The 14267-nt window shown below is 35.2% G+C and overlaps 1 protein-coding gene across 1 annotated transcript in view; it reads right to left on the bottom strand.

Moving 5' to 3' along the window:
• Positions 1 to 11316, bottom strand: part of Sema2a (Semaphorin 2a) — a 387211-nt gene extending 375895 nt beyond the window's left edge. The window contains exon 1 of the mRNA XM_067774339.1: positions 11211 to 11316. The gene's annotated coding sequence lies outside the window, so the exon portion shown is untranslated. The remainder of the gene's footprint in view (positions 1 to 11210) is intronic.
• Between the last annotated feature and the right edge of the window lie 2951 nt (positions 11317 to 14267).

Below are 14267 nucleotides of genomic sequence, written 5' to 3'. Positions count from 1 at the left end.
AGAGTGAAGAAATGGGAGAAAGATTTCATTAAGACATCATACAAAAAGAGCGGCATTATCAGGGAAGATGGGACGAAAAGATGATGGCCGACTACTGTTGGTCCTTGAAAAGACATGATGCATTTGCCGAACATCGTCGTCAGTCGCATAACCGATCATTGGAAGTGAAGCGACAACGTTTGCATAAAAAAAAAAATGAGATAAAGAATCTAAAATCAGCAATAAACCACAAAAAGTTCAAATGCAATCAAAAATATAAAAGACAAAGAAAATAAACAAAACCTAAAAAACAAAACATGGATAAAAAAAAAAACAAAAAAAAAAAAAATTAAATAAAAAAAAAACAAAAACAACATGGAGTCATCACCCAAAATCATCAATAAACCATAAAAAGTTCAAATACAATCAAAAATATAAAAGAAAAAGAAAATAAAAAAAATCATAAAAAACAAAAAAAAAAAACAAAACATGGATAAAAAAACAAAACATGGATAAAAAAAAAACATAAAAAAAAAAAAAAAAAAAAAACAAAACATGGATACAAAAAAAGAAACAAAAAAAACATGGAGTCATCACCTAAAATCATCAATAAATCACAAAAAGTTCAAATACAATCAAAAATATAAAAGACAAAGAAAATAAAAAAAAAAACATAAAAAAACATGGATAAAAAAAAAACAAAAAAAAACCAAAAAAAAAAAAAAACATGGAGTCATCACCTAAAATCAACAATAAACCACAAAAATTCAAATACAATAAAAAATATAAAAGACAAAGAAAATAAAAAAAACATAAAAAACAAAAAAACAACCAAAAAAAAAAACATGGAGTCATCACCGCCACGTCCAAGTTTCGTGACTCTGGGTTCGGCTGAGAGCGGTAAAAATTCTTCGAGGTTTGTGAACTTGGGGTGAAGGCTTGGCTTTGTGGGCTACGGGTATATAAGTTTGGGGTTTCGGGTATTACGGTTTTGGGCTTGGGGTTTATGTGTTAATAGTTTGTGGGATTATGTTTTGTGGGCTTGTGGTGTTTAAGCATTAGGTTTATAGATTTAAAATTGCCGGTTAGAGGTTTTTGGGTTTGGGGTATGTGGGATTGGCGTCTGTGAGCTTGGGGTTTGTGGGATCGAGTTATTTGGACTTGAGATGTGTAAGCTTGAAATTTGTAGACTTATCGTAAGAGGTATGTGTTCTACTGCGTCATACCTACGTTAATTCACTGGTTTTTCAGCTATAGGAAAATTAGCAAATTTATAAAATTTAAATTGATCTATCTTAGCGAAACAAAAAGATATTTGAGCGAAATTAACGCAATTCGTAAGAGAAAAACTTCTTTAAGATGCTATGTGGGCTTTAAAAAAAAAAAAATCTGTCGTTTATATATAACCTCAAAAATAGGAAAAAATGGTGCTTTTTGCACATTTAGGTTAGGATATCTCAAAATCCTGACGTGATAGAGCAATTCTGCTTACAGATTTGAATTCAGCGCATCGAAAACCTTTAGGAAAGTATGGTCTGGTTTATGGTCAAATTTCTTGTCAGCCTGTATTATCAATGATGAAAGATCGTCTCCCTTCTAACTCAATTTGCTCAGTCTTCAATCCATAACAATGAAATTTTGGTTTCTTTCTTCTTCTTGCATCTTTTTTGTATGTGGTCACTTCGCATCTCTTGATCGCCTCTGATTAAAAATTTTCGAACTCTTTTTCGTCACGCAACGTATCAAGATAAGCATGTAATATTCCATAAAGAGTAACAACATTAGACAAATCAACAAAACTTGCTTGTAGCTGTACACTAACGATCCGAAATTTTACGAGCACAGAGTTCCATAAACACAACATTATTGGGAATTCTAGACTTTCCATTTTGTCTAATATTGCTTTTGCTTCTATTTTGGTCTCTTTACTTTGATTTACATCTTCGCAAATTGAGTTAAATGCTTCCAGAACTTGTTTGTATGAACTGTATAAGGCTTCACTTGCATCTGCTCTCGCACTCCACCGAGGTTTTTTATAGATTTTTTAGTACCGTCGATTCTTCATCAAATTTGAATAAAAAAATTTGCCATCTGCTTGTAGAAGCAGAAAAAAATTGTATAGTTTTTTTTCCAGTGTAAAAAAGCAGCTGACTCAACACGACTTTCCACGGCAGCCGATCCCATGAGATGGAGACAAGGAACAAAAGTAGCCAGAGAATTTACAGCTTTAATTCTTGACTGAAGACCTTTGTATTGACCAGACATATTGTTAGCATTATCATAAATTTGGCCGCGACAGTCTTTTATATCCAGTTCCAAAGTGTTATCAATTGTTGCAAGAACAGCCTTCTCCATGTCTTCACCTTTATGACCGCAATTGGCTAAAAATTTAACAAAGCGTTCAACAGGTTCTCCGTTAGGTAAAATGTAACGAATTATAAATTTCAACTGATCGGTGTGTGAAATATCTGGAGTAGAACAAATCCTAGTCGAATAATATTTTGCCTTTTTTATTTCTCCTTTAATCGAAAGTAAAACTTCGTCAGCGAGAAGTAAGATAAATTTTTCGGTTATAGAGAATGACAAGTACGAAGGAGAACCCTTTGTCCAAATCTCACCATATGTTCAGCCGTGAAGGGATTAAATTGAGATATAAGCTCAATACATCCAAGAAAATTTCCGTTTAGTGCAGATTAACTAATTTCATTTTGACTGTAAAATGGAAGCCCCGAGAAGCTAAAAACTTAATTGTTTCTATTACACGTAGTAATACATTTCGCCAATAAGTTATTTCTTCATTATATTGTTTGACTATTTGTGTATCCAATCGTTGTAAAAGTTTTCCTCTACATACATATTGTCCCAAACATTTACGATGATCCGGAGAATTGTCGTGATCAGTTAAGTTAGAATTTTTCCAGTCATTAAATCCACTTTTGGCAAATACGGATGTTCCTCTATATAATTTGCAAGCACCACAAAACACACAACCTGTGGATTCTGAGAATACTAACCACCTTCTTTTCACAATTTTGCCATTAACAAGCTTTATCTCAAACATATTCTTCGACAGAAATCTTTTTTGATTTTTATACTGTCTTTCCTATCTAGAAAAATCTAATTCTTCGTTTTGTTGCAATCCTTTATTAACAATATAATCTGGTAATTGATCGTTTACTTGTCACAGTACAGGGTCACTTGACGGAATAAACGGCTTTTCTTTTATTACAATTTCGTCTTCGTTGTAGATCGTTGGCGTCGCTGCTATAGGGATAGGGTTAGACGGAGAAACGGAGAATTAACAAACCGCGGTAGAGGAACCAGGGAAAGAAAATTTTGCCGATAGTGCAGTATTCGTCACCGTTTCGTTCCTTTCTACAGAGCTCGTAAAAAAATTTTCTAGTTTACGAGTATGTTTTAAAATTTTTATATATTCTTTTCCTTTGTTTTGCGCTTTTCCTGTATTCTGCTCCACTTAGCTTTTTTACTATCGAACTACACTCGTCACTGCTCATGGCCTTAAAAAAACACAATCACTAAGGGAAGGACAATAAATATCAATAATCAAAAACGAATATACGCGAGCGCGTGATATGACGGACGAGACGAACGACGACTAATGAAAGAGATAACACAAATAAACAAAGTAATACGCTTTAAAAATTTAAAAGCCGGGGATTCCCCGCACGTCGTTGATGTGTTTCATTGTGCGCGGCAAGCAGCGCTGTTGCCAGCTCACTCACACGTTCGACCACTGACCGATTCGAGTGACTAGCCAGCGCGCTTTTTAAATTTCAGGATTTATTGTTAAAATCAGACACTCCCAAGCTTTTTCAGTTTACAGCGCATTTAGTTTTAGTGGTTTTTCTCCGTTTAGTTGAAATATGTAGGTTATATGTAATTAAACTAGATTTAGAGTGCTTGGGAAGATGCGATTGCATCGCGCCCCCCATCCTCACGCCCTAGGCTGCAGCCTAATTAGCCTAAGGGTTAATCAGGCCCTGGTTGTACAGGTGTAAAGGAAACAAGATAGATATATATATCAAAATCATCAGTGTCGAAAAAAAATTTTATTGAGCCATGTCCGTCCGTGTGTCCGTTAACATGATAACTTGAGTAAATATTGAGATACCAGATTTGGTACACGAGCTTATCTGGACACAGAATATATTGGTGTTGAAAATGAGCGAAATCGGATGATAACCACGCCCACTTTTTATATATATAACAATTTAGAAAACACAAAAAACCAGGTTATTTAGTAAATAATAGAGTTAGAATGTTGAAATTTGACGTGTGGACTGCTGAGACTCTTGATAAAAATTTGAAAAATTTTTTTTAAAATGGGCAACGCACCGCCCACTTCTGATAAAATAAATTTTACAAATATTATTAATCATAAATCAAAAATCGTTAAACCTGTCATAACAAATTTCGGCAGAGAGCTTGCCTTTACTATAAGGAATGCTTTAAAGAAAAATTATCGAAAACGCTTAAGGACCACGCCCACTTTTATACAAAAGATTTTTAAAAGGGTCGGGGACGAAAATAATAAGCTATATCTTAGCGAAAAGAGCTTTGTATCAATAGAATTTTACTTTTTAAATTGAATTATAACATTAAATTTGAAAACCTAAAATTTTTGAAAATGGGTGTGCCACCGTCTCTTTCATGACTAAGCAATTTTCTATGTTTCGGGAGCTCGAAGAAAAATTAACGGATTGTAATGAACTTGGGTACACAAATTTTCCCTATAGCAGGAAATATTTCTATTTTATTTTATATAAAACAAGTTTAAAAGGGTCGTAGACAAGAATAATAAGCTATAACTTAGCAAAAAGTAGTTTTGAATCAATGATATATCACTTATCAAGTTTTATTGTAAGAGGAAATGGGGAGACATTTTTTTAAACGGGCGGTGCGATGTGTTATGTAGAAAAGTAATTAATCGGAAATGAAATGTGCAATTGAAGCTCACGCTAAGTATATAATGTTCGATTACACCCGAACTTGGACACCTTTACTTGTTTTCTTTTTATTTTATCTTTTTTTTCTACCAAAGTTGATTATATCACATTTTACCGTTGTCGTATGGATAGACGAACATATTTTTAAACCTATAGGACCTCATAGTTCGTATGCATTTCAAAATTTTTCAATAAAAATTCAAACTTCAAAATTTAAATAAAAATTCAAATAGTTGTGGACAAAGTTCAAGGTGTCAAATTTCGTCTGTCCAGACGACAACGCTAAGATGTGTTGAATTTATTCACCGCTAATCGCAGGGTTGAAAAGGATACATGATAAATAAAACTCCACTATAGTCTATAATTTTTCGTAATATGTTTGAAGTAAATGGTTTTTTATTTGCAATATAAGAACACCGATAAAACTACTTTCAATAAGGAAATCTACTTTTTGTCTTTTTAAAGAACCCATGAAAGATGTAAACTCTACATTCGACACTGTCTGAAAACCTCGTATTCAAGTTTTTGGTATGTGTTTACACCAACTTCAAACGATATCTGGAAAATAAATTTTTGGAGTGGATATATTCATGACATTTTCTGGGCTGGCTAAATAAAGGAATTTACAGTCAGATGGTGTCTTATTATAAGTCCAAGCAATTTTATATGTGCAATAAAACTTATAATAAGGTTATACTATGGTACACCAATCCTTACTCGACCTCGTTATTATAACAGCTTATGTAAGCCTGATTTTGGGTAGGCTATATATAAGCCTTATATAAAAGGTCCTAAGACAGCAAGTAGTTTATTTTATTAAGGCCTTGTATAAGTGAGCCTTATCTTTGCTGGTCCAAAAGCCTTATAATAAAGTTGCTATATTCTACCTTATGGCTTACAATAATTCCTTACGTAAGTTTTACTTTATATGAGCTATAAACCTTACACATAACGGTATGTTTCAAATAAATATTATGCCTGTTTACATAAGTACAGAACAACAAGGAGTTATCCCATTCGTGCGGATGCGGTTTGCAACGGGTCGAGTCCGTCGTTTCACGCAGCATATATGTATTATTGCTTAGCTCTTTTGTCTACATGTGGACTTTAAAACCCAGTTAAATGTTTGTGAAATCAAAAATTCAATTTCACTCAATCATAGAATCAGTGGGAAACACGCGGAACGAAAACGACGAATGCGCCTCGATTTCTGCCTACAATAATGCCAACATTATCTGTTCCTTAGCCCCTACATTTGTTCAACTCTAGCCCAAATTCATTTAATGTAATACGTGGCGCCGCCCATTAAAAAAAAAAAACTTTCTCCCAATTTCATTTTACAATAAAACTTGTTAAGTGAGATATCATTGATACAAAACTACTTTTTGCTAAGATATTTTTTTTTCTTGTCTACGATCCTAAAAGTGGACGTGGTCTTTAACAGATCCCGTCTAATTTTACTAAAAATATTACCTGCTATAAGGAAAATATGTGTCTCCAATTTTCTAACGATCCGGTAATTTTTTTTCGAGTTATGGATCCTGAAACATAGAAAATTGCTTGGCCATAAAAGGGGCGGTGCCACGCCCATTTTCAAAAATATGAATTTTTCCCTTTTTTATAATAACAAAAAATTCTACTTCGGAAAAGAAATATAATTTATATAAAGCTCTACTTTTTCGAAGATATAGCTTTTTTTATTCGTCCACGGCTCTTTTAAAAATCTTTTATATAAAAGTGGGCGTGTTCCTTAACCCGTACGACATTTTAATTTGTCCAAGACAAGTCAAACTTAATTTAAAATATATCAAAAAACAATATTTTTCTTTAAAAACATTTAAAACAAGTGAATATATATCAAGTAAGTGGTTAAAAAAAATGTAAGTTTTTTTTTATACCTTTAGGGTCCTTAAACTTGAACACGTCTCTCAGACGTACGTTATCTTTCTAGGGTAAAAAATAACGTTCTCTTTCTACGGTTAACCGATTTCACTAATTTTTTTCGAAGTATTTCTTATAGCGAGCTATCTGCCGTATTTTATTATGATAGGTTTAACTGTTTTTAATTTAGACTAATAATATTTGTAAAATAGATTTTATCACAAGTGGTCGGTGCCGCGCTTATTTTAAAAAATTTTTTCAAATTTTTAACAAGAGTATTAATATCAGTTTACACATAAAATTTCAACATTCTAGGTAAATTATTTACTACATTATCACGTGTTCAATCGTTTCCTCCTCCAACCCGCGCTTCCTACATCTGCTATCACTGGCCAAGCCTAATTTAAAGGCATGTGACGCCAGAAGGCAGTATCCAGTCAGAATACCCGTCATGAGTCTACAATCCCCTTTTTTTAATGATAGAAGCAACTTTGTTAGTCTAAGGTTGTAAGACCTACACATAATCTTCGACACTTTACAGCCAAGCGCTTGAACCCACGCCTTTCCCGCTTGTTCGATCAGGTGCACCTCTCGCCTTCTCTTAATCTCGCCTAGTATAATTGGGACGTCTACGGAGCAGGGTACAGATAAGCACGTGCACAGAATTTGGTGAAGATATCTCAATACTTGCTCAAGTTATCGTGTTATCGGACGGACGGACGGACATGGCTAAATCAAATTTTTATTTAATACTGATAATTTTGATATATGGAAGTCTATATCAATCTCGAATCCTTTGTACCTGTAGAACCAACCGTTATGTTGCCAAAGTTAATATACTTTGTGTGCAAAAGACGCTGAGTATAAAAAGCTGTTGGAAGGAGTTGGCGTAGGTTGCGCGCACGTTCATGAATATTGCATTTTGCATACAATATACATATATTATGTTTATAAAGCCCTAAAGGTGTAAACGTTTATAAGCATCTGCTTAAACCCGCAATAAAGTTTTACAAATTTAGTTGGTTTTGAGCAATGAAACGTAATACGCGACTATTTATATAGCAACACTAATGAAACGTTAAACAAGCACTTAAATGTTTGCAAATCCCAATGACCCATAATATTAGCATAAAATCAATTGCATAAAACTACAGCGCTGCGTTTCAAGGAGCTATGTAGTAAGTATATTAAAGCTTGAAACTAAGCGACGTCCTGTATAGAATGTAATCATGTTAATACAAGATAATGCTAAGCTTGTTGTTGTAAAACGAAGTAGCAAAGGATCTACACTTCAACTCTATGTTAGTGGTGGCAAACTAATGTTCATAGGTTTGTAGATTTGGACGTTTATTAATTTGCAAATAGGTGCTGTTCTTGTGGATATCCAGCAAGTTTCAAAAGCTGGGGGGAAGATTCACGCGCTGAGAGTTTTCAAATGTAGAGTTCCGACCAGTTGGCCCAACTGTTAAATGAAATAATTGATCTTGAATTATAAGGAAAAGGATCTCTTAAATTATTTTGCATACTTCACTATATTATTATTATAATAACGCCACCATACACTGCGACCTTTATTTAGATATATTGTGCTTGACTTTCCAGCTTATCAATGTATGTTGAGGCTTTTACTGTTATAAGATACCCCTTCAGGTTTCTTACTCCATATCATGAAGGGACTAGGTTAGGCTAGGTTGAACTGGCCGATCCATGAGGACCTCACATAGACTGAATGAGTCCGTAGTGTTACCGGATGTTTGTTTTAACCATCAAACTGAAAAACCCTATCAAAAACGAGGACCTAACTTATAAAATACCTCCGTCCTCTTGGAAAATACTAGAAGCTTTCTAGGACTTAAGCCACTTTATTCTTCTAGATCTGACAGCTGTATCACTCCTAATAGCTGGGGTCTGGCAAGTGCAAGGCAAGAGCACAGAACGTGCTCGATCGTTTCCTCCTCCAGCCCGCACTTCCTACATCTGCTATCACTGACCAAGCCCGATTTAAAGGCATGCGACGCCAGAAGTCAGTGTCTAGTCAGAATACCCGTCATGAGTCTACAGTCCTCTCTTTTTAATGATAGAAGACACTTTGTTAGTCTAAGGTTGTAAGACCTGCACATAATCTTCGACACTTTACATCCCCGCGCTTGAACCCACGCCTTTCCAGCTTGGTCGATCATGTGCACCTCTCGCCTTCGCTTAATTTCACCCAGTCCAATTGGGGCGTCTACTGAGCAAGCTTCAAGCGATGCGCCCATTTTTGGCTAGTTCATCCGCTTTTTCATTCCCATCTATTCCCATATGCCCTGGGACCCAATATAGATGTATGCTTCTCCCTGTCCCGATTCCCTCAAGGGACTGCTTACACTCTAACACGCATTTAGATGCTGTGCTATGCGAGATTATTGCATTAATTGCTGCTTGACTGTCAATATAAAAGTTAACACGGTTGCAGCTTAAGCTATTCTCTTCCAGGGTTTCTACTACTTTGGTTACGGCTAATATTTCGTTTGGAAAACGCTACAGTAATCCGGCAGCCTTTAGGATCTGTTTACTTCCGGATCAGCATAGTACACCGCAGACCCTACTGCTTCCACTCCTTTGGAACCATCTGTGTACACATGTATCACCTCGTCCGCCATTTTCGCACCCTTGCGCCAACCGTCCACCTCTATTGTGGCCTTAAGATCTCCCTCGAAGCGCAGATACGGAATCAGGTAGTCTCTTCGTCTTGTGCTATACTACTATGACAGTATGGTCGGCGCTCAAGCTGGCCCAAGCAACCGAGCCTGGTTGCAGTTGTTAACGCTATGTTCCTTGCTACCAGGTCTACAGGTGGAATGTGCAGAATGGCATACAGTGCAGCCGTCGGGGTTGTTTTCAAGGCTCCCGTAATGCTAAGCATTGATAGTCTGCGTACCCCCTATACTTTTTTGAGGTATGTCGTTTTTTGTGGGGCTTTCCACCAAACAAGAACTCCATAGCATAGAATAGGGCTGACAATCGCTGCAAAACCCAATGAGAAAGAAAGGGCGATAAATCCCACGTACAACCCAGCATTCTTTTACATGCATAAAGTGCCGTTGAGGCCTTCTACACCCTCTCCTCCTCGTTGAGTTTCCATGAAAGCTTACTGTCTAGGATGATTCTTAAATATTTTGTGCAAGGTTTCTCCTGTAGGGTCACCCCTTTCAACTTAGGCCTGGTCCAATTTGGGACTTTGTACCTCTTTGTAAACAAGACCATATCCGTCGTCTCCGCGTTGGCTGTCAACCCAACATTAGATGCCCAGGTATGAATATCCCGTAGCGCCCGATCCATCAAGGGACTAAACGTCACGCCACCTAGATGTAAGTCTCTGCCTTTCCAGAGCGACGAATTCGCAGAGAATGTGCGCCGCGTTATCCTCTAGCTTCATAAGCGACAGATTTGTAAATCGGATAGATTTAACTTTCTTAAGTGATATCATAGACGAAAGTGTCTCATAAAGTACAAAGTTGTAATCAAAACCAACACTTAAACATGTCAACGAACTGCCAGATAGCCAAAAAAAAAACATGTTTATTGAATGTAGCGAAAAAATAGTTTGTTCAGTAATTTGATACGAAGTCTCAACCGTTGAGTCTCTCCAAAATACTTAACCGTGCGTTCAGAAAGTTATTTCACAACGAGTTATTAACAGCTGTGTGCGCATGTACATAGATATGTATGCGACGAAAATAATTTCTTCTAGTTTTCGTCTATTAAATTTTCCTACTGGCTGTTTGTGCTGAGGAGCAAACAAACCGTAAAAAATCTGGTACAACTATGAAAAATTTGCTGCTGGCAATGCCGTTAGCAAAAAGGCAAGGTAAACAAACACACCTAAAACGATAAAGCAAAGAAAGGAAACATTACGTAAAATCGAAAATGAAAACAAAACTCTTTCTTAACTACAGGCAGGTAAGGAAATAAATGTCATCGTAAAATGAAGCATACTATGAGGCGTATACACATCCATACATACAAATTCATATAATAACACTATGTGTATATGTAAATAGTAAGAGAAATTGCAATCGAACAGAAAGTAAAGTTTATTAAATTGGAAAGGTTTCCAAATGCCAAAAAAAATTACGTTTGTTGTAATTGCTTCCTCTTATTGATTACTTAAGTAAGCACATGAAGTTGTAAATAAATGCACACAAATTCCCGGGAAGGCTTTCTTTATGCAAATTTTAGCATTTTGTTTGTTCCAATCAATTTTGCAATCCATACACAAACACATGCGCAGGGCACAAACGAATGTATATTTCTATTAAATACAATACAAAGTATACAAGTTTTCACATAGTTCTATAGCTTTAATGCACTAATACAACATACGATTATCAGGTATGCTACCTTTTAGTGGAATACTTTTCAGTTTTAATTAAAAATTTTTTATTAGAAATCTCTGATAAATTTTTCACTACCGCACAAGTTTTATAGCTACACAATTTAATATTCGTTTCAATTCCATTTCGCAAGAAGCGAAAAAGAGCACTCAATTTGATTCGAAGGTGAGTGAGTGAGCTGTCAAAATGAGTATTATGTGTTTACTTATTACATTCTGAGGGTTGTTGAGTGAGTTTGGAGTTTACTGTGACAAATAAATATGTAAACAAACCCTTATGCTCTTCAGTTCAACTGTTTTGTCATGTTTTGTATATTTCAGCTCATTCCCATGAGGAAGTGTGCAATTTCTCTCGCACACAACCAGCTGTCATATAAGAATATTTAACATTTTTGGCGCATGCGTTGTAGATGTTGAAGTGATTATAATTTCATTTCGTTTTCCCTTTGCACACGTAACTCATATTTTCTAAATTCTTTGGCCTACAAAAGGGTTCTAAATTCATCCATTACAAAAGAGCCACCTATGTGAGGCTCATATGGTTTTAATCACTTTGGTTGCAAGTGCAACTTGAAATCATTCCGTTACATCCCTAGCTTCGCACCATGATCTCCCTATACCTACCTTTTGTTTTTTTTTTGCTCTCGATTTATGTTAATAGTAATTTTATTGCCTTCAAATGTGATACAAATGCATTTGATTTTAATTACAAAATGTAGATTTGATTTTTCGCTGTTATATGTATGTGAGGTGTAGAGTTGGGTCGTTTCGTTCTGAACTTGTTCAATTGACCGGGTCTCTCAACTGAACAAGTGAACTAGATCTTCGATTTCGGTTCTTTTTGTTCTTTTAGTTCATTTGTTCTTTTAGTTCGTTTTATCTAATGTTATTCTTTCTCTCTTCTCGTTCGCGAACATTGTAAATTTATACATACATACGTAGAAATTTATAGTGAGCACGAATGTCGATGATGCCACTTACACTAAAGATATGTGTGGTCATCTTTGTGTGTGGCACTGCTACAACAATATACATATGTATGGACTATTTATGAAAAACATGCTTTGTAAGAAACTAATTATTACATTTATTAAACTTGAAAAATTCATATTTACAATTTGTGTCTGTACTCTTGTAACTTTTTTTGAAGTTAATTATACATATATATATTAACTTATTTATTCATTACTCATTTAAATATACCTACACAAAGCATTGCTGCATACACACCCCCATCTATACTTGTTGGCTTTTTTCGCCGGTGCGAGCAGCAGTGATCAAATTTGCTTGAAAAAAAAAAAGAACAGATGAACAAAAAGAACAACTTGTTCGTTCACCAGAAAAAGAACGAAAGATTCGAATCTCTGAAATGAACGAAAAAGCACAACTCTAGTGAGGTGTAAAACTATGTAACTGTATGGCCACGAATGCATAAATATGCATTCCTTAGCAGTAAAGTATTTTTATTATCTAACAGTTTGAAATAATTTCGCTAAGTGATTTTTGTAATCAACACGATAAACTAATAGAAAATGTAAAACGATTAAGAGAAGAGAAAGAAAGAGTGAGGTTAGTGAACAATTTAAATTTCAACACCCTTACTAAAAGTACAAAAATGCATGACCTCTATTGAAAATATGTATATTAATATGCAACTAGTTCCAATAACAATACGTGTATACCTACATACAAGCATACTTATATTAGGTCAGGTTTGGTTGCATGTACCCTTTCTTTCGCCGTTTAGCCAGATAAATGATTCTGGTTGTTGTCTGGAGCAGTATTTCCCTTATCACTTATGTAGATATTCTCTGTAAGTCCTTATCAGGTATCATTCATTGTTTCGAAAAAACTGCTATGGTTTTAACATCCTTCCTTTTCTTGACTTGGGAGGCTGAGACTTCTTGGATTTTGCCTGGGATTTAAACAATGTGGGTTTTATGTGACCGCGAAATCAGTGAACAGGGTCACGACACAGGGCGCGGTTTTATCACCTCTACTGTGGATGTTGGCTATCAATCAACTGCTCACGCGGTTCGGCGATGGGCCAGTTGTCATATATGGAAACTGCGGTCCAATTATTAGCTAATTAATGGATTGGGCGCTTCTGGATATACATTAGGGTGGGTCGATTTGTATGGACGAAACGTAACCGATATCGCGCCATTGATTTTTCGATAGGAATTGAGTTTAGGAAAAAAAGTTCCACTACGCATACAAACAATTCGGTAAATTACTAGAGTGTCGTATTTATTGTAAAAAGCAAAAAATTTCGAATGTTTCCGTGATTTCCTATATATAAAATATTAATAAAGGAGGCACTTGGCTTTAATTCACACTGCACAAACAAAAATAAAGTGTACCTTCAGATATTCCATTTTCACATTTCTAGGATAAGTCTATGTCTTTCACCAACCAATCGTTGTGAACTTAGTTTTGCTTGATTTCAATGAAATAAAATGTATAGCACAGTTAGGTTTTAGTAAGGAACGGTTAAAAAATTTGCGTTGTGGCAAACTCAGTAAATCGTAAATGAAACTAAGCAATTGTGTTAATGCTATTTTTATAGATGCTTGATTTTTCACTAACAGTTTATCAAGCTTCACTTTAAAAAATTATTTCTGCCTTACTTCCAGCTAAAAAATTTCTTGTGTCCATATACTCAGTTTTCAAGTATCTTGAGTGGCTTAACACCACAATAGTCCTGGAACTCCTTGAACTCATTGAGCTACTTTGAGCAGGGTGAGAATAACTTAAATATCGACGTTCCAAACGATTTTTTTTTGCTCGGGTAGTCACAAAAATCTATCACGAAAAGTGTTTGATAACCGACCGAAGTATCTAGCACCTAAAACAAGACTTTTTTTTTTGATAAGTCCGTTGTTTCATCAAAAATTAATGACAACGTGTTTGCCCAAAGACTCATCACTTCTCTTTTTAATGCCACGCCTAAATTATCTCCCAGATGAAATGTCATTGTTCTGCTACATTTTATTCACTAAGCTAGGTTATTGAATTTGTAGCAAATTGTATGAGCAGTATTTAGAATCTTTTTTTCAGTGAAA

The sequence above is a fragment of the Eurosta solidaginis genome, chromosome 3 (assembly GCF_040869045.1).
Source record: "Eurosta solidaginis isolate ZX-2024a chromosome 3, ASM4086904v1, whole genome shotgun sequence".
NCBI lineage: Eukaryota > Metazoa > Arthropoda > Insecta > Diptera > Tephritidae > Eurosta > Eurosta solidaginis.
Note: the sequence above shows the minus strand (reverse complement) of the source record. Positions and strands in the feature narration are given on the sequence as shown.